A 15,493-nucleotide genomic window follows, 5' to 3' on the forward strand; every position below is an offset into this window, starting at 1 on the left:
AAAAATTTAATTCAACAGTTTTACCAGGATTTAAATCTAAGGGCTGAATTATGAGTCAACCAGCTCTTGACTTAATGAAAGAACAGAGAAACACAGTATCTGCATTCCCTTCTTGATTCAGCCCATCTTTGCACCCAAGGTAAGTTATTATTTAATTTCTTTATGGTTGTCTCTCTGTCCACACTTTGTCTCTGCACTCTCTGAGCTTGTTGGGGTTACAGGCACCTCCTACAGCGGGTCTGTACAGCGCCTAAAACAAGAGACTGCTCATCTCAACTGGGGCCTATATGATTTACTAAAATATAAATAACTCCTCAACTGCAGTCAAATCTCTTTTTAATGCCAGTAGTTTCACTCGCATATATTTAGCAGCCCATCATGGGAACATCAGCTTCTTTTTTAATTAATTACTTATTAATAGATGTAAAATATGAACGGACAGCAAGCCGGGATTTTTCCTGCTTCATCAATTTCAGCACTCAAAGAAAGCATCTCGTTTACAGCTACCAGGAACCAACAGGGACACGTAATGAATGAAGCCTGAAACCCAAGATCCCTTCAGCACTTTTGTACCCCCATTATTTGGGGACAAATCCTCTCCTCCCTCCAGGGAAGGAAGACTAGCTGGATTGAAAGAGCTGGAAAAAGTGGAAAGCCCCACAGGCAACCTTCAAATTCCCTGTGCAGGGCTTTAGGCACCAGCAGGAATGGGAAATGCGAGTTCAGTATCTGCAGGGAGGTGGAAGCAGCCTGTGGGACCGCAGGGAAGAGGTGTGCCTGCCTCTCTTTTGAGGACCCCTTGCATCTCACAAGGCCAGCTTACCTAGTTGAAAGACAACTGGAGCTCGTTGGAAAATAAACACCACAGGAATAGAAAGGACTGCAAAACTATGAACTCTTCAACTTCCACATAGAGCACTCGGGGCTGGGGGTGGGGAGGTTTCTGAGAGCACACACGGCTGTCACTGACAATAAAGTCAGTCACGTTTTTAAAACACTGGGGACGGGATTCAAACGTGCCCCATTATGTGCTGAGCTGCACTCCCTGGGTACAAAAGGCGCGTGGGTTACGCTCAGCTCGTGTGTTCCAGTGCTGAGCCTGAGGAAGGCAGCGCAAAGCCTCCTGAGGAGGAAGGAACTGTGGAGCACACGGGACCGTAATTCCTTCCGTAGGAGCCTGAGCATGGGTGCCCCCAGTGTCCTGGAGTCCCACGGCAGCTTTAACCTCGTGCTGGTTTTCTCCATCCCTGGGGCTGCTGCTCAGCTCCAGGGGACCCCGCTGCCATTTCCCAGCCGTGAGGGGCCGCGGGAGGAACAGGCCGAGCCAAGGCTCTCCTGCTCTGTCCAGGGGCAGCGCTGCAGGCCGCCACTGCCCTCAGCACGCACATGGCCCCCACACCACGCCAAAGGAGCAACTATTAGCGTTAAAAACAAATCACCCTCCCTGCAGATTGACTGTACTTATTGGCCATTGCTGCCATCTAGCCAGACGCATCCCCAGCATTCGCAGAAGCCTTGAGACTGTTTATTTACTCACTGCTGCTCGGCCTGAAGCAGGGATAAACGCATCCCGTGTTACTCACTGCCGCTGCACAGACATTTGTAAACTTTCACAGGGTTTGCCTTTTTTTCCCAACAGGTGACAAAATACTGTATAACTGCAGGTGCTCTGGGACACAAACAGGAAAATGGAGATCAGATGCAGCTGTAGTTGGAGTAAGGGCAAAATCAAGATAAAGGCAGCAGATGAGAGAGTGCTAAAACAAGCAAAGAGATGATTGAGAAATGGTAGTTAGCTATTTTTGCTGCCAACCTTCTCTTGAAAGGTAGCTCTAACACAATAATTTTCTCTATTTTGTTATTGTGCCAAATTTTTGCAGGTGCTACCAGGGGACGTTTATTGAAAAAAAGGTTTTTGAACATTATTGGAAAAGGAAGAAGAAGTTGTCAGCTCAAGTTAGCACTGAAGGATGTGCTGGAGATCACTGCTGAGGAGCACTGGCTGGTGTTACTATACTTGCAAAGTAGGGATGATAAGGAAGTGGTCTCAGAGAGTTTCTGATTCAAATATATCTGTCTAAGAATTTGGTCCCAAAATTCAGTCAGGAAAATGTTCATAATGTGGGGCTTACTTTGCCTCCAACCCTTCATCTCCTTTTGGTGTATATGGCATAAAATAGGTTGAAAAAAACAGCATTCTAAGGAGACTTAGAAACTGAAAGATTCAGACAGTTTCATGGCCTGATTTCTGTCCACAATTCAGCTCTAAAAAGCCAGTGCAAACCTCCAGACACTGTGGCCTTTCACTTCTCTAGACAACCCGGTTTCAGAGCCATATCCAGCAACATAATAAGCAAGAGGTGAAGCACAATGTGTAAAGAGAAAATAAACATGGCTGTATCAGAGAATACAGTGATTGCTCTCTAGCCATAATGTTCCAACCAAACAAAAGGGAGAAGGAGGATATCAATAAATATCTGTGAATTCAAATTTATTTTACTGTACTTCCCACACCACCAGACAAACAAAATGTTGCATTTTGTTTCTGTGGTTTTCTTAACTCTGAAAAGAGAGGTTTCATGGATAATCCAGAGTAATATTCAGCTGTGAATCCAATTTATGCAGTGGGATAGGATTAAAAAAGGAACAGAAGGTCTGTATTCTGAACCTGCTGTAACAGTTTTGATTTGAATAGAACCCAAGTCTTGAAATGGCTTGTTTTCCACTTCTGGTTTGGAGCTGGTTGAAATACTGCCACAGTAGCACTTCCTGTAATATTTTAGTCCAAGATCCTCATTATTTGGAACTGAACTCAAAAGATTTTGGCACCATGAAATCCAAACAAAACTCTGTTCCTCACTCAACTGGCCCAGAAGTCAACCCAACCTTAATCTGGTTCTGGGTCCAAATCCAGCTTCAGCCCATTTCCATTGTTATATAGATAATGCCATAATACCACCTCTAGCCTCAGGATTTATGATGCCTCCTCACAGGATGCATATTTGTGTGTAAATACATAAATCACATCAGATAAACAAAGCAGACATGCCAGAAAACAGGAGGGGAGGGAAGAGGAGAGATACCTACCAAGCGGTTTGTCTCTAAAGTGTTGCCAGTTGTGAAAGGACTCGTCGTGCTAATATCCCCTCATTCAGACTCTCACAGACACGCTAAGAGCATGACGGCTGGCAGGCAGTGCATTTAAGTGCTGTTACTGAGGCCCCCAAATATTGACAGAGTGCCAGACTCCGAGAAACTATCGATGTATGCAGCCGGCCGCTGCTCCAGACACCTCTCAGACAGAGTCTTTAAATGTCACAGATTAATGAATTTTCATGAAATGGAGAATGAGAGAAAGAATTAAAAAAAAAAAAAAAAAAAAAAAAAAGATATCCCACAGCACCAACATGAAAGCATCTTTTATCCCTACACAAAATTCTGCCCTCAAGCCTCAAGATTCCTAATAGATTATAACAGATTGTAAGTCGACATGAGATACGGGATGGAGGAGGTTAGACCCTCTGGATCACGCAGAGCATCCTCAAACAAAGCCAATATCCTAGATGTTCATTTACAAAATAACCAGTGAGAGTCAAGGACCACTCAGACCTCTGTTTCATTTTTACCCTAAACCACAAGTTACAAAGCTTTCGGGGGAGAGTTGGTTAAATATTTTTTATCTGAGGTATACATTGTGCCAAACTGCAAAATTCAGTTGTTGACTTTGAACAACCCTAACTTTAGAGACATTGAGATAGAGAGATGTACTTGGATCCTCTCTTAGTATTTGATCTTGTGCTTGATCTTACTCAAGAAATTGCCAAAGTTATGATAGAACATTTTTATGCCATCAGATAAACCAAGTATGCTGATTATTTCTTTTTTTTCATTTATATCGGGAACTCAAATATGTATGCAAGAACTTCAAATATCATTAAAATGTAATAATGCAAAATGCAGTTGGAGTGTAAATGACAAATCTATGCATAACACATCACTTAAAGAGGAAGGAAGTGAAGGGATGATGCAGATGATGTATGCAGAGGTAAAAATGGGTCATTTATACTCAAACATGTTAAAAATACAGCTTCAGTGAGTCCCTCTGCACAAAGCCCACTTATAGGTGGGGCTCCATGAGCCATTTTTTTCCCCTCTTTCCCACAGTTAAGGATTCCTGCAAGGCTCTACTGCCCTCACTGCCCCTGGGCTGTCCTGTAGGATTTGTCTTCAATGCAGTGACAGCGAGTGGGGTGAGCACTAACCCACCCAGCTCCTTGCTGGCTGCCTCCTTGCCCCTCAGGAGCACAGCTGTCTGACACCAGAGACTGGGAAATGGAAGCTGGTGCCACCACAGCAGCCAGGCCTGCTGCAGGAAAATCTGGGGAAGCTGACAGCACCCTGACAAGCAAATGCAGTGCTCTAGGAAAAGCCAAGCAGCAGGAGTCTGTGGTTTTCCACGCTGTTGGGACAAGAGTAGAGAAGGACCACGAAGATGCTCAGAGGGCTGGAGCACTTCTGTGATGGCAGCATGAGAGAGCTGGGGTTATTAACCCCAGAGAAGAGGAAGCTCTCAGTGAAGACCTCAGAGGAGCCTTCTGGTACCTAAATGGGGCTGACAAAAAAGATGGTGAGGGACTTTAAACAAGGGCATAAAGTAATAGAGCAAAGGGTAATGCCCTTAAACTGAGAGAATATAGATTTAAATTGATATTAGGAAGAATTCTCTATGATAAGGCTGTTAAGGCAGTAGCACAAGTTGCCCAGAGATGTTGTGGACATTCCAAATCTGAAAGCATTTAAAACCAGGCTGAATGGGGCTCTGGGCAACCTGATCCAGTATGAGGTGTCCCTGCCCATGGCAGAAGTGTTGGAATTGACTGATGATCAAACCATTCTATGATTCTAGGATTATCACTGCAGAAAAGTCAATATTCTTCACTTGAAACTGTTCTCCTAAATTCTCTCTCTTTCTCTGGCCACACGGGGCTTTGCTCACCTCAGCATCTATAAAATCTTACCATAAGAACAGGGACTAACATGTGCAGGGTTCAAGAGGTGCTTGTTTTCACATCATCTTATCTAAAGTCAGATTATTTGCGGCAACCTTTGCCAAAGGGTAAAAAAAAAAAAATCAAAAAACAAAGCTACAAAGCTGCCTTTCTGTGTGTGAAGCCAAGTGGAAACAACTGCAAGGACTCTGATGGCAACCTCCAGCCCCTCATGACGGAGGAGTCTTTGGTTTTCCAAAGCCAATACACTTCTGTTGGCAGGCACATCTGCCAATTACCTGTATCGGGGGCTACGACAGCCGTTTGTATTATCCATCCTCGTCACCATCCGAAGCATGTCCTCCCTCCCACCACAAATCCCATGACCACCAGAGTTGCAGCAGAGTCTCCAACACCGTTATCCATTACCTGCAGCTCTACAAATGATCTGGATGAAACAGCAGGTAGCCAGGAAGAAGATAGAGCACGTGTGTGTGTGGGAGGGGACGACACGGATGACTTATTAAGCATAGGAGAAGGCAAAATGTCAAAGCCTATCTATTCTGAGGACAATTTCTATACAAACAAAGCAAAAGAAAATCAATACAGATTTTCACACAAAGAACTATTTTATATATCATTGCAAACTTCGTTTAAAACACTCAGTACTTTTTATTCAGGACTTTTAAAGAGCCTATTTTTAAAGCCCTGCTTTCTTTTGCAAACATTAGAATACATAATAAGCTTTGTACCTTTTCCCTTTGCATGCCAACATATGCAGAGCAGTTCCAGTTCCACAAACTCTGCACCATCTCAAAGACTGGTGTAGCAGTGGTGGGCAAAAATTTTTAAAAAATGGATGCATTAACAATTGCACAAAATGTATCATAGAACGGAAAAAAAGTAGAACACAATATGCTTAGAAAATAGCAGTTGCAAAATAATGAATAGGAACAAATGTGCTACAGAATTAAAATTATTAGGTCTTAAGGAGCCCTTGGAATTTCCTAAGTTCAACCTCCCTCGCCAGGTTTAGGATAGTACCACAGGCCATCTTCCTTTGTCTCATCTTGTCTCTTTGATTGCCACCATAAACTTTCCATCAATTAGTTAATTTCTGGTAGTAATTTCACTTTCTGGTTGTTTGTCTTCTGTCTTTTTCTTTCCTTTCCTCCGTGTGCATGCCTGTGCATACATCACAGATCACAACCAGCTCACACCCCCTGCTCCTTGTTAAAAGTCCCACCCCTTCTGCTGACTTACTGCACTCCTAATCAAAAGGGCAGGAGGAAGCCGCCAGGATCCATTCTTCCCCCTCTCTCCTCCCCTCTCCCTCCCTTTTTTCAAATGGCACAAATGTCAAACTTTCTAAAGGGATGTTTGGCATAGCAGAGTTCAGTCATGTAACGAACAAAGTCGGTATGATCAAAAGGTTGCAGGGCTGCCCACTGCTAAAGAAGAGAGGGAAAAAAGGAAACGGGGATCTTTTCTAAAGTGTGAAAGAACGCATGAGACAACTGTTGCCACTGGAAACACCATGTCTATTAGCAGCAGTGGTGGGTCTGAAACACCAAAACCTAGGTCCAGAGTCCAGATTCCCTGAAAAACAGGGCTGTTCTGATCCAATTTTCTGCCCGTGAAGAAACAGGGATAGACACAGCTATGCAACTGAAGACTTTTTTTTTTTTTTTTTTTTTCCTATGTGCTTTGCATCATTCTTTAGAAAATAAGTGAATCTATGTGGAAATAAAGGTAGTTTTGTAGTCAAAGTTGCTGGAACTAATCAGATGGAACATAGATTCACCTATCAAAAGTACATTGTCTCCCGGGTATTTTTATACTGCTACCTTTCACCACAGTATTTTCATTCTTATTCCATCCACTGCTGAAAAGGAGAGCAAATTATTCCTCCCTTCTACATATCTAAGATTGTTATGATTTCATAAGGCAACTGGTGTGCAATTGTAGAGCACTTCACAATTGCACGCTCGCATCTTCCTCTACATTTCTGATGCAACTCTTCTGGCTTTATTCATCTTATTTTTGTTCATGTTTATTTGCTCCACTTTGCCAAGCTCTTGTGAAAATGTTTGCATCTCCTTACCCAACATCAACATTAGAGAACAGTCCAGCTATGCCACTGACTCCTGCAAAACGCCTGCACCCCAGTGGCATGAAAATCGGTGGTCAGAATACTCAGCATGAAGAATCTCTCCATGGGCTCAGACGGAGTTTCCTTGCCAGAAGATAACCCCAAAAATGTAGACGAAAAAGCTCATAGTCAATATCCATTTAATAGAAAAATCTTAATTATAGATAGCTTTCAGTCCCAGAACAGTAGACGGGAACTTGAGATTAATTCCCCCTATGACAAAGCATGTGAACAATAACCAGAATTTGTAATCAATACCCAGAGGAGAGAGCATCCAAATTGTAATGGGGATTTGGGATTCATTCCCAGAGGGTGTAATATATGATTTGGAACAGGTAGACTGGGATTAATTTTTGATTATGAAATATTTGAACAGCAATTTTCAACTTTTAATGAAGAGAGGATGTGGACACCACAATTAATATAATTTCTAAGTCTCTCCATCATATTTCAAGAGACAGATGATAGATCACAAACAGCTGTTCAGGTCATGCACAAGTTAATGTGGGAGTGCCACCTAAAGGAAAGTGCACTAGGATGAGACTCTGGAGAAAGACAGGCAAAGACCAGAGTTACACTTTCCCCATTTCTAATAAAACTTCCTTATTGCAAAGTCTGCATTAGAAGTAATTATTCCATGTTTGCTGACTTTACATGGATAATTGTAAGTCAGAAAACATCAGTATGGGAACATGGCTTTTCTCTTACACAGGGAAAAAATATAAAGGTGTTCACAGGAGAAATAATTCTCACTCTAAAGGAAAATTTCAAAATAGGAGTGTACAAGGTAAAAAATATAGAACCTCACCATGTCCTGGGGGGAGAATACAACCCAAATTTCTAAAGTCCCTTAGAATATAATAAAACAGCTAATTATTTGCATAGAATGAAGATGAGTGAGCTGTGAATCTTACCCTTTTCTGTTAGTTTCCACAAAATAACTTTCTTTATGTTTTCCTCAACAGGCCAATGAGTAATTTTAATGATTATGAGCTGCATCTGTAGCCATGTAAGACAAGACAAATTTCGTCTATCTGCATATCTTGCCCTTTATGAATGACTGTAACAAAGTGCATTTTCAGGACACAGGTTTATTGTCACAGGGGTAAGAAAACCTAGCCTCCATGTCCAGCATTCAGTACTGCTCAGTTTGAAGGAAAGTATCCAGAAGGAAAATGTCTTGCCCTGAAACAACTGATGGTAGTTGCTTCAGAAGCAGGAATAAAGATGAGCTGAACCAAAATCCTGTTTCATCTTGACACATATTTCATTCCTAATTTAACTTTTCAACCTTGTAAAGTATTTTAAAAGATGCTCTGAGTTTCTGAAATGGAAGATTTACCTCTTCCATTTTATGCCTGTTATGGTAAACTTTTGGGTCTTTCACTGAAAAGAGATGAAACAACTCTGGTTCCCTGTGGGCCCACTCCTCCCCTTTCCTCTTAAGCCCTCAGACCCACATCTACCCAAGGATCATTTCCTAAGTCTCCAAAATTATATATAAGTATGCTGTCTCTGCCAGACCCTATTAATCATAAACTTCTCATTTCATTTCAGTATTAAACTCATCTTATTCAAATCTCTAATTTTCCACACTGACAGAGAAGTTCTCTATACATCATTCAGTTCTATTTCCTAGATATGTTCCGAATTACAAAATTCATTCAAGCCCATCTGATCTCTTCTCCCTAAACCTTCTGCCTTGCACTGACTGACAGAGAAGAATTAGCCTTCCTCCTGTCAGGTATACATCTTCTCCCCACAAAAGGATGTGAAAACATCCAAATACAGCCAATGACTCAGCTTGCCCTCGTACTTGTGTCTTTGCTCTACGGAGCAGTCATTTTATGGAGTAGCAAGTCCCACTGACACAATATCAGACAGACAACTAATATTTTTAAAGTAAAACCAGCTGTAGCTGCATGGCAGGGTACCACACACTGAAAGCAGCAATGGGGATGAAGTGGTACCATCAGCACCCCTCATTCTAGTGGAAGCAGGAAATCTACAATGAAGTCATGCTACAGAGTGACACTGCTGAGCCTGATACATCACAGGTCATTGTAAGTCATTAAAAAGTAAAATTTGCCAACCACCACTTTCCTCAGTGATCCTATCTAATATTAAACCCAGGTGCAGATCTTGGGGTTGGGAAGAAAAAGCATGTCAGATATCTTCTGCTCTTTCCCTGCTGCAGCAATGTCATCTGTCTCATTTCTAACCCAGTGCCACAGCTTCTCTCCAGTTTTACCAAGACACTGCAGCAGCATGCCAGCAAAACAAAAGATGGTCTTGCTCTGTGGCAAACAGGAGATAGGACTAGAAGAGCACTCAAGCCTCTCTGTGGTTTTTTGTTTGGGTTTTTTTTTCTTTCTTTTTTTTTTTTTTAGCCAGACATTCTGGAGAAATTACTATGCCTTCCCCAGAAGATATGTGCAACAGTAAGTTTGGTGCTTCAGAGCTGAGACGAGCCCCTGCCCTGCCCTAGGGCCAGGTATCACTGCTCTGAGTGAGCTGCAGCCCACAGCATCACTGGGGACCTGCAGAGCCCTCCACTCACAGAGCACACACAGCCTACAGCAGCCCTTCTGGAGAGCTAATCAAAGCAGCTATGGCAGCAACTCAGAGCCAGATGGGCTCCATGAGGACACGGTGTTACATTAGTCACCTCACCAATTTCTGCCTCAGTATCCCCACGTGTGAATTACTTTTTGACACCTGCAAGTTAAGAGGGTGGCAGCTTTAGAAGAACTGTATGTTAGGCAGACAGATCGATATTTAATTTTAAAGAACGGTTTCTATTCTACCATACTTTTGCTGATTTGAAAGGAAACAGACTGTTGCAGTATTTTTTGACTAAAAACCTGTAGAAGAAATTGTTACAGTCTTTTACAACCAGAATCTGGAAGGGTGTCCCATTGTAATATTTTCAAAGAGAAGTTGTGCATGCAGTATGTATGTGCATATGGTGTTTATGAATTGTTTTTTAACTTTAGATATTTTATTCATTTTTCCACATGGTACAAGTAGAACACACATCTTTGTTGGACAGACACCAACACAGTAACATAGCTTTAGATTTCAGGCACTCAAGACTCAGTGGGACAATAGGCTATCATCATGCCAGGACATCACGTCCTGAAATTAGGATGCATGCCATCAGGCAGTTCATATCTCACTGAAGATACTCAGCCCTCAATACATTCAGTTATACTAAATGAAGGAAACTGTAACCACTTCCAGTTATTTCGTACAGAGATAAGGACCATGAGAACTTTTGCGTCTTGGCATACAACATCCTATTTTGATTTCACTGTACTGTGGGATCTGCTGTTATCCACAGTTTGTGGACTTCATTTTTTTTCCTTACTTGGAGCATGCACACAGCCAGCATAGTAACTTCAGTCATAACAAGTTTCAGAAGTCCTTAAAGCAAAGGGAAGGGGAAGAGAAATGGCACAAAAAGACCTGGCTAGAGCTTCTCAGGACAGCAGCAGAAAGAGCACAGCTGCTACTGATACCTGCATCCCTATCCCCAGAACCAGCAATGTGGAGTTCAAAATTCACTTTTGTTTGCAATGTGTGCATATGTGTGAGCTGCTCTTTCAGACTCCTGGGGAACACTGAAAGCATATTCTGCAGGATCACTGCCTATCCAGACTCACTAGTGCTCAAAGTCAGACGAAATGGTGTGAACAGCTTACCTCCAGAGCAGAAAGTCTGCCCTTCTACTGCAGACTGCCATGTCTGATAACTATATAAACCTTGTTTATTAAATTTCAAAGCTTCTGTTTCCCTCAAGCTGTACCATGGTCTCAGGAATCACAAGACTGTGACATTTAAGAAGTAGAGGCAATGATTTAATTGCATTTCCAGGGAAAAAGCTAGATTCAAGATCAAAATAAGTTTCCTTTATAAAAAATGGAAATACTAATATTATAATGGAACACTTTTTTATAATTTAACACTGTAAACCATCATTCTGTTAGATGAAATATAAGAAGGGACAAACCAGTTCAGAGAAAATACATAAATATGAATTCTGTTCCCACTGGTAATTTAACACCTATCTGGTACCCCAAGGTCTTGAAAACACTGAGTACAAAGAATAGTTCTTTCCTACTATCTGGAAAAAAAGATGAGGATGGATAAGGGAAATTAAACATTTACATGAACTTGAGATGCATTGGTTTTCAGACAGACAAACTAAAATGCCTACGCTTGTTATCTATGGCACACAAAACTTATCCATTGTCCTACTGAAAGTTTTTTTCCAATGCCTGGCTTAAATTTGAGGTTACTTGACAAGCTCTAATGAATGGTTAACTTTGCTTTCCTGATGAAAAGCAAACGCTCTCTGACTTCACTCTTTTCTTGAAATAAGTCCATAGGGATGAAATACACAAACTTCTGTCAAGGCGACGTCTGCCTTCCCGTTATCTAAATGCTAAAATAAAAAAGGGGGATTTTTTATTGTTTTTCCCCCACTCAGGTGCAGCAGGTGCCACCAGGAGGAAGGTCAGCCCTGCTCTCGCAGGCCCAGACCGGGGACAGTGCCGAGCCCTCTCAGCCGTGCCCTCTCCTCCCCGGGGCCGCAGGCAGCAATCCCAGCGAGGCGGGGGACAAACAGGAGATGTGCTGCTGTGGATCGCAGGTGGCACCGAGCCTGCATCTCCTCTACAGCTTAGGGGCGCCAAGGTCAGCTGTGCCGGCTCTGATGGAGACGGGCAGCCCGAGCAGCGGGCACGGCGGCGCCCAGCGGGTGCCTCCGGGGCTGCAGAGGAGCCCCGGCTCTCCCGGGCATCGCCCACCTTGGCTTGCGGCTCCCTCCCCCGCCCGCCGGGAGCGCGCTGCCGACCGAGGGTGGCAGATAACGGGGGCTTGGGAAATGCTCCCTTGCGAAGCCACGGAAGGGATTTATTATTTATAGGCAGAGGGATGAAAACGTGAAGTGTGTGCATGGGGGCCCGCGTGGGGAGGGCCAGTTGCTGCCAGGCAGTAATTTCACTCTGAAGTTCCTATGACTTAAATAGCCACTTGAGCTCTGCTCTTGCAGTTTATGATGTCAATAGAACCCCTAAATGAAATTACAGCCTTCTGATACGCAGCGGGGTAGCTTTTCTTCACTGTGTAATATACACGGCCAGAAGAAATTGCACTATACGCAGAGTTTCACTAAAGCAGAGTTTATCATAAGAATGTTCCCACTAAAATATGATTAGGCTTCTTGTTTGCTGGATAACACTTCTAATGAATCAGGGTATGCGTGATAGTCATGTTTTGTGAACGCAGACACGTACCCTGAGGTGAACTGGGCACTCCACCGCCTCAAAGCACCAGCTATTTCATTTCCACCGTAATTTGCACCTGCTTTGTTTTGCCAGCAGCACAGACCCATGCTAGCTCTGGAACTCGCCTCGCTTCCAGGAACTCGAAGCTTGCAAGGAGGAAAAAACAAGCAAAGCAGCAGTAGGGGGGATCTACATGCTGTATTTACATGCACTTCTATTTTTTAAGCATGCCTGAGCCTGGCTAAACCTGATCAATAGCCCTGTGAGGGCAGGGAGAAAAATTCCACTTTTCAGATAAGTAAGTGAGAAATAGACAGAGGTAAGATCATAATGGTGCATCTGGGATACAGGTTCAGGTCTCCTAAAGCCTTTTCCATTTCTCTCCATTCTCATTACGTTACCCATACATTCCCCTTCTCAGCCCAGGAGAGGAAGAAAACCCCTTCATCTTACCATTCATAAACCTTGCTATTTCTTTATCCTTGAGGTAAGGACTGACTGCAGCTGATAATTAGATATCTGTGGTTAGTAGCTGTTTTACCTCAGTAACTTGCAGTCCCTTTTACTTTCCTAACTTTCCTTGTCATATGACAATTCAAAATGAAGTTTCACTTTCTTTTCTGAATTACAGGAGGGAATATTAGTGCTATTTCGATGTTGTTACCCAGGAAAACAAGCAGTTGTTCAACTTTTGGAAAAGAGAGGCTTACAACATAAAATAAGAAAAGAAATTGAGAATACCTTAAAATGGGAAATGTACTCAAAACAAGGCAGTTGCTTTTATGTACTTTTATTGCAAAAATTGTCTCTGGATACTGCTTAAATTCTTGTACTTCTGAAGCATCCAAGTACCTAGGAATCTGCCTACCTTTATCATTACATCTTTTTCTGTGCTTTGTTCTTGTCTGATGCAGTTAACACTCACAGAACAACAAGCATATCACGTCAAACAATTGTTGTGCAGAAAACACTAGTTCTCATTCTACTACATAAACATATATTCTCTTCCCCAAAAGCATGAACTGGTGGTTTGAACATGAGGGAAAGGATACCATTTTCTCCTTGCTTGCATCGGGCAAAGGAAGATAACTTTCCCACTTTATCTGTGGGTAAAAGAGAGAGGTTTAACTTGGCAGTGCTTGCAGAGCACTTTGAGATTACTAGTTGGAAGGGATGCTGTAACTAAAATGGCTACTGCTAGAAGCAAACAGTGAATGTATAGAAGAATGCCCACAGGTATTAATTTTCATTTTTTTTAAAGCAACTATGATAAACTATTATGCAGTAGATAAAGAAGCTACTACTAATGAGACAATTCATAATCTTACCCTCTTAAAGTGTTTAAACAGACGGTTAGAATACGATTTGAAATTGCAGATTTTCACCCTAATGATTTTAGACCATAGACAAACTATTATAACCTTGGCCTACCATCAATAAGCAGCTTATATCATAATAAGAAAGACTGATGAATTTTTCCACATCGCTATAAATAAATACCAGCAAAGACGAGTTCCTTTGCTACCAGAGAGACTAGGGAGAATAAATAAATTAATGAAGTAATTTAAACATGGAGACATTTGGAGCAACACAGAGACTCTTAAAAAAGAGATTAAACATTGTTTTTCCTTCTTGGTGAAAGATGCCAGAGTGACAGCCCTTGACTTCAGTATATCTAGAGAACAAGTGTTATACAGGCAGAAGTTTGAAGTTTCAGACATTTAGCACTGTGCTTTGAGAACTTTCCATTTCAGAAGTACTTATGTCTTTCAGACTTACACTGCCTGGAGGGAGAAAGTAAATCAGAGATAAGCTTCAAAGATCAGACCCAAAAGTGTGTGTGGGCGTTCAGTATAGCCCATTCAGAGAAGAGAAAAAAAATCCATTATGTTTCTATCTGTGATGTGAACTGCCTGAAAGTTTGGGATGTTCTGATCTGTCAGCTGCTTTGAGTACACTGCAGAAAGGTGATGCAACAGCTAAGTTGGGATCTTAACATCAATTTAGTCAAAAGCTGGGACCATTTGGATTGAGGCTTTGATGTATGTAAAGGTTATTTCTATGTGTATGTAATACTCTTTACTGAAGGGATCAGCCAACTTAATTGCGGGTTTTGTTGAGAGCTGGTGATTTAGTTTAAGTTCAGAGAGAGGTCTGCAGCACCAGGGAATGAAGAGAAACAGCTAACCCTTGCTGCTCAGCACTGAAAAACGTCTGCGGTCAGCTTGGGGGTTTGTACATGAAAAAAAGAGGAGTTCACAGTTCTTTACAGTTCTAATGCAAAACCAGATGGAACTCTGAGGTTCTGTCTGTCTTCCACTGGAAATTTTCAGGCTTAGTAAAACCTTGGGCTGAAACTGAAGCATGGTGGGGGGGACTGACAACCCCACATGGACTAAAACCACCAAAGATACTTGCAAAAATTGCCAGGGAGTAAAGCCACCAAATCCTACATGACTTTACTTACTGGTTATAAGAAACAGCGAGTACCCTAATATGGGTTGGATGTGACTTGACACAGAGCTCAGTTCTGAAGTCAGTGTCAAAGCCTCTGACAACTTCAGTGGACTGCTCACCACCAGCCTGTATGTACAGTTCTTAGGATTTGGAATGGGCACGAAACCAGGGAAAAGGTGACTGGATTTCTCTGTATGTCACAAACGACCCCCAGTAGTCAAAGAGGGGCTGCCTCCCTGGGTGTCACAGAGACAAGATTGTTGAAACACCTGCTGAGTAAATGCTGCTCAGAAACAAGGCAAGGGTGAGAAGAATGCTGCCTAGCTAATACCCTGTGTGAGATATGTTGGTTCCATTAAAGATCTTGGTCTTTTGCCAGGGACATGTTTCAAAGAACAGGATAATAACTCAAAATACAAATATTTTGACTGCTACCCTCTGTTTTTTATATGCCTATTTGATAGAAGTAGAAAAGAAATTAGTTAGTCAAGAAATGATTCATTTCTTCAAGTCAGATAACATGGAAGATGATGAAGGATGAATGAAACAGCCCACGCATTGCCCTGGCCTTCTTTAGCATTACAGTAGAAAAATATTAACAGAAG

At 42.2% G+C, this 15,493-nt stretch overlaps 1 protein-coding gene across 11 annotated transcripts in view; it reads right to left on the reverse strand.

Annotated features, from left to right (window-relative positions):
• The window catches only part of ZBTB20 (zinc finger and BTB domain containing 20), a 472,116-nt gene that overhangs the window by 166,410 nt on the left and 290,213 nt on the right, over nt 1–15,493 (reverse strand). The window lies entirely within an intron of this gene.

The sequence above is a fragment of the Prinia subflava genome, chromosome 28 (assembly GCF_021018805.1).
Source record: "Prinia subflava isolate CZ2003 ecotype Zambia chromosome 28, Cam_Psub_1.2, whole genome shotgun sequence".
Classification (NCBI taxonomy): Eukaryota; Metazoa; Chordata; class Aves; order Passeriformes; family Cisticolidae; genus Prinia; species Prinia subflava.